The following is a 6,454-nucleotide window of genomic DNA, read 5'->3' as shown; positions in this document are numbered from 1 at the left end:
AAGAGTCAGACAGACAGACAGACAGACAGGCAGAGCCTGAGGCATAGAAAAGAGCCTTTGGGTATTGAAAATAATATTTTCTCAAATTACAGATGACCTAAATGAATATGAGGGTTCAGGCAGAGAGTGCAGGGATTTACTTGCAATTTCGTTAAGCCTATAAGGGTTGATGTTGAGGGGATTTACACAATAGGACATCTGGTCTGATAAAACAGTGCAGCACCTAATCCAATTCATATCTGACAATCCCGTAATGCAGGGCTAAAGAGAGACAAATGGCTCCATGGTGCATGGATGTCCTCCTACCGTTTTTTTTCTTTGCCCTGTTTCCCTGTAGATGTTTCATAGATGCCTCGTGGCCAGAGCATTTGCTCTCTGGGCCAACCATCTCCCTGTCTTTCTTCAGTGCAAGGCACACAGCTGTCCTCAGCACTCTTGGGGACCCTGAGAGTAAAAACCACAACCCAGCAGCTACTGGACTTCACACAAATATGGGATGACCTCAGTCTACCAACTTGGTCTTCACCTCACCCACCAGTGCCCACCTCTTCCCTCACTCCCATTCAGCCCATGCCTAATTTAGAATTAGTAGCATCATGAGATGTTAAAGTGGGAATGGCTATTAGAGATCAGAGAATCAATCCTTCCCAATTTATAAATTGGTAAACGGAGGCTCAGAGAGAACCTTACTTCTCCAAGCTCACACAGCTGGATATTGTACTTTCCTTTGGGGGACAACAAAACTGCATCACAGACTGGACATACAACAGAACATCCTATTGAGAAGAGTGCTTAGGGGATGTCTAGTTCTCTTCCATCCAAATTCCTGCTTCTGCTACCCATGGAGTAAGGAATGCTCAGAGGTCCTGTCAGCATTACCCTCCCTTAGGTGGAAGGATGTAGAATCACATGGAATCATCTAGTAAAATGTCAAATTAAGTATTTATACAATTGTTACTGCTGATATTTATTGAACACTTACTGCGTACCAGGCACTGCTTATATATATATCAACTCGTAAATCTCACCCCCTACCCTTCAAGAAATAGGTACATTTATTATCCCCATTTTACATATAAGGAAACAGACTTAGAGCTATCCCCAGGTCACATACCTAATAAATGGCAGAGGCCCAACTTTACCCCAGGCAGCTCTATGAGAGTGCAAGCCCCAGTTCTTAACCATTACAGGCAGATTTCAAACCTTTAGTGTGTGTCCACACCACCTGGGGTGCTTGTGAGCAATGCAAATAGCTGGGCCTCACCCCTGGATTCCTCTCAGCACCTCTTGGCTCAGTCCTTCCACCTCCCAGTTTTCTCCCCATTTTTCTCTCAGCCTTAAAGCATTCCCTTATCATTCACGGATCTTATCTAACAGCTGATCATGACCCTCCCAAACCACACCCTCTTGACTTTTCATTTCTTTCGTGACCTCTCTTCGAAGGCTGTTCTGGATTGCTTTTCATCACAGTCTCCTCCTCCTCCTTCCCCTGAATTCTCACACCTGGGCCTCCCAGGCTCCCACATCCCTCTCTCCCATCACTTCCCTCCAACCCCAACAAATCTCACTTGATCTTAAATCTGTTGTGCATTGCCTACCCTGCCCATACTTACACTAACATAGACATTGCTGTTTTATAAACACCAGTGTACACTTACACTTGTCCTCACAGTATTCTTACTCTATTTATTTGGGGGTGGAGAGCTGGGATGAGGGGAATTTGGGTCAAAGTATATCTCCTTTCAGTTGTCTCCTATTCATCTAGCAAATATTCATGGAGTAATTTCTGTCTGCAGAGCTCCATGCTGGGTGCTGCTGATGTGAAGCTGAGTAAGACAGAGCCCCTGGCCACAAGAGATCACAGTCTGGCTCTGCTATGTAGAGGAGGAGGATAATATCACCTCCCCTCCTTCACAGGACTGTTTCTCCTTCGTTTACTCACTTACTCAACAGATAAGCGCCTTCCATTCTGCAGGCAACTTTTTGGAGCTGAGAATAGGACTTTGCTCCGTAGAGCCTTGCAGTGGGGAATCTCAACAAAGGATTATCCTGCAATGTAACTGTGGGAGCCAGAGGAAGACTTACACCTGCCTAAATGAGTCAGGAAAAGGCTCCATGTGGCACATTGGAGCTCAATCCTGAGGGACGAAACGGCTAGGTGAGGAATGGGGAAGAGAAGGTTATGTGGGAAATGACAAGGGCAAAGGTAGAGAGACATAAAATGTAGACTGTGTTGAAAAGGTGTATTGACTTCTGTGGCTCTAGGTGGGGCATGTCAAGGGGAGGATGGGAAATGAAAGGGGAGGGTAGGCTGGGGCCAAAAATATGAAGGCCTTCCCTTTCTCCTGGGCCTCAGAGCACTGCTTCTTGGCCTTCCTTCACTAATCTAGGGTGCTAATGCTGTCTCTCATATGCTTGGGGTGAGGGGGTCTGGGGCTTTTCTCACTACTCATTTCTGACCCTGTGTAGCACTGACTCATTCATTTGCCCTCGTACTTGGCTGTCCCTCAAGAATTCTTCTGTTTAGGCAGTGACCTTGGTACTACCTTGCCCCAGGACCTCTGTATGAGTCATTAGCCCACCACACAGACTGCCGACCATTATAGCAGAAAAAAAAATCTAAGGGCCCAAATGCTATACAAGTATTTAATTATGGGTGCACAACTTAATTACTTAGTCCTGCTTTATATGACTTAATTTATAAATATAATTTACAGTTCCTTTGTTTCTTTCTCAAGCCACTTAGCTCATTAATAGTGCTGACTATGAGAGCTCTTCAGTTCTTTCTTGCTGAGCTCCAGGCCAGTGGTGGGCCAAGATAAGGGGTAGGGGTGAGGAGCCAGAAGCATTGTATCACTGGTATTGTTAAGAAGATCCAGTGTGTGGTGATAATAAAAAGAAGATCGATTTGTGGTTGGTTTTATTATTATTTTTAAATCCTTTAAGGCCAATACCTTCCTCCCTTCCTCCCCCATAGCTTGTATCCAGGAGAGACTACATGCCCCTCTGCCTTCCCTATGCCTCTACTCCAGAGACTGCCTTCAGTTCCACACTAAAACCAGCTCTCTGCAACAACCTAGGCCTCCTCAAGTGGCATTTTTTCATTTGACCAGCATTTATTCAGTACCTACTATGTGCAAGACATTTTTGGCAATGGAGTGAAAAGCCAGGGTAAAATATAACACAATAATTTACAGTTACTGTACTCTCACTATGCACCAGGCACTGGCCAAGCTTTTGCAAACATTGCATTCAGTTTTTAGAACAACTCTAGAAACAAGGTTCAGATTGTTTCAGATGGTGACCCTGAACCCTGCTACATATTGGAATCACCTGTGGAGCTTTGATACTGGATCCCACCCTCTACAGTTTCTGGTTTCCCTGATTGAGGGTATGGCCTGGGCATAAAGATATTAACAAAACAAAATACCTCTTCAGGCAATCATAATGTGCAGCCATGTTTAAGAACCACTCATATAAGCAATTTTCCTAAGATTCTACAAATAGAGCAGGGAAGGCAGGCAGGCTGGCCAGCTAGCCACCTGAGAGCCACTATGTGCCAGACCCAGCATAGGTCCTTTCACGTGTAATAGATGGCATGTGCCATAAAAAAGATAAAACATTATTACTGTTCAAAGGACTATGAACACAGGGAATTCATTGTGAAAGAGGTAACTTATGGGTTATTCTTTTAAAGAATTTGCAGACTATGCAGAAGTGGTCATGACAGTAAGGCGGGACTTCTCAGCAGAAAGAACCACATCAGCAAAGGTGTGTAGGTTGGAAAACGTGGCGAATGTGGAAGGAACAGGGAGCAGACACAGTGTGCTTTGGAACAGTTGAGGGAAATTGGATAGGAAAGGTAAGTCGGGGACAAGTTGTAAAGGACAATTCTTCCCAGACCACTTCAGGTTGAGGTATATGTCTTAGTCTGTTCCGGCTGCTGTAACAAAATACCAAAGACTAGGTGGCTTATAAACAACAGAAATTTCTCACAGTGCTGGAGGCTGGCAATCTAAGATTATGTCTCTGGTAAATTCAGTGTCTGGCGAGATCTCACTTCCTCATAAACAGCTGTCTTCTTGCTGAAGCTCACATGGCTGAATGGCCCAGGGACCTCTCAAGAGTCTTTTTATAAGGACATGAGCCCCATTCATGAGAGCTCCATCTTCATGACAAAATGACTTATGTTTCCTACATGAACATGAGGAACGGGTATAAACATTCAGTCCATAGCACCAACTCAGCATATCTGGCATCCCCACTAAGAAGCTTTGACATAAAGTTTTGAATATAATCCAAGAAGTTTGGAGTTTATTGTGTGGGTAAGAGGAAGCTGGTGAAGATTTTATATTGGAGTGGGAGATTGTGATAGGGTCGAGGTTGTGCTTTTAATACAAATCTAGGCATTGTCACAATGACTTCTTAAAGACAAAGCCTTGATGTAAAGAATTTTCCACCAAGCACTACTAATAGAATATTTTCATAATGTATCATAATTAGCTACATAGGTGGTGTCTTTCCTGCCAGACTCAGCTCTTTAATAAGAGGGATTGTGCCATCCTTTTTTTTTTTTTTTCCTTATATTTTCGTAATTCCAGTGTCCAGCACAGGGCTTGGCACATTGGAGGTATACAATTAGAACAGCCTTTGAATTACTCATTAAATTCCATTTGGCAGGCAGCCAACTATTCCAGGATCAGGGAGCAAAAGGTGATGCGAATGCATGTACATTAGGAAAAGAATGGATGTCAGAGTCAGAGGCCCGTGAACACCGCCATGAAGTCAGTACGACCTGGAGAGGCCCCGGGCAGAAGACACACCTGGTTTCCAAGGCTTGTTCCCTTTCCCTGGCCTCTGCTTCTCTTCTGTAACAAGAACAATAAAGCCTGCCTAGCAGCAGAGTTGTGAAATAACACATGAGAAGAACATGGCAAAGGCCTGGCATGCAGACGGCTCTCAGAAATGTCCATTGGCCCCAGTTCCCTTGATCATATTTAATTTTCAAATGCTTCAAATGGAATAAGGAGGATCATATTAATGTTTCTAATGTGTATGGGTGATATTGTCCTTCTAAACATCTGTTCTACTGGATGTGTGTGTGGTAGGGGAGCTGGCATACATAAGCGCAAAGCTTCTGCTATTTACCACAATCACCAGGTGGGAACCATCATACCTACTGTTAATTGAGAATTTACTATGTTTTAAGTTCAATGCAAAGTATTTCATATATGTTATCTTATTTAATCTTCACAATAAGCCTAAACACCATAAGCCAAATCTAGCCCCGGGCCTGTTTTTGTATTGCCTTCAAGCTAAGACTATCCTTGGCCTATAAGATCGGCTATCACGACTTTTCACTTTAATAGATGAGGAAGCTGAATTTTAGAAATGTGAAGTAATTACTCACAGCCACTCAGATAGTGTTAAGTGGCAAATCTTGGTTCCAGGCCTAATTCCAGCTTAAAATCAGTTCGATTGCTTTAAATTATATTAAAAATGTTCTTTCCCTTTAACTTAAATACAAACTCGACCCATCCATAGCTTGTTCCTAAAGGGTCTGTGGCATGCCTTCTCCGTTGCCTACATCCCCATACATGCTCCCTCTCACCTCCCCTTATGTTTAGGGGGTGGGAGTGGAAAACTCTGTCTCAGTTCCTCTCTCACACTCCCCACAGAGTTTTCAAAGCAGCAGAGGGTCAAGGGCTGTGAGGAGAGTTACAATCCACAGGAGAGCCTGCTGAGAAGGAAACACAGTTCTTTGTCTTCGGGGAGTCTGGTTTCCAGCTGTGGGGGAAGGGAGAGAACTAGTGCTTGCCTTCCAAAGGAAAGCATGGCCAGAGGTTTCCACGTAAGCACAAATCCGAGCAGCCTGGTTGTCACTCTGGGCTTTGGGGGAAAAGACACCTGAAAACCACACTGCTTCAAGCTCTAGCAGCTCACCAGCTGAGAAGAGCAGCTGCTCCCGTTTCATCTGTTCCATATTCAGGAGGGGGATTAGTTTAAGGTTCTGACCCTGAGAGAATAGTGCCTACAGTAAGCGCTCTGTTATCCTGTCCAGCTGGGGAGTGAGGTGTCCTGCTTTGTCAAATATGCTGGTTCATGGAGAGTTAGTTGCCATGTACACCATCAGCAGGTGACCGGCGTTCAAAGACTCAGAACACATAAAACACACTTTGTGCTAAAACTATTCAGAACATAATTGCATCTTACTTAGATGTTTCAGCAGGCTTGGTGCCTCAGGGACATTGTCATAGAAGGAAGAGTGTGCAGGAAATGAAATTCGCATGTATTGAGTTCTATGCTGCTAACAGTGAGCTGGATGCCTTAAATCAATATGCCATTTAATGTTGACAATTGTCCAATGTTTGTTATCTGCACTTTACAGAAGAAAAAAACCGAGGCTCAAAATGAGTTCATTCATTCGATATTTATTGAGCGTCTTCTATTGACC

The sequence above is a fragment of the Pteropus alecto genome, unplaced genomic scaffold (assembly GCF_000325575.1).
Source record: "Pteropus alecto unplaced genomic scaffold, ASM32557v1 scaffold12, whole genome shotgun sequence".
NCBI classification, from domain to species: domain Eukaryota; kingdom Metazoa; phylum Chordata; class Mammalia; order Chiroptera; family Pteropodidae; genus Pteropus; species Pteropus alecto.
The sequence above is the reverse complement of the archived record's forward strand: the minus strand, read 5'-3'. Positions refer to the sequence as shown.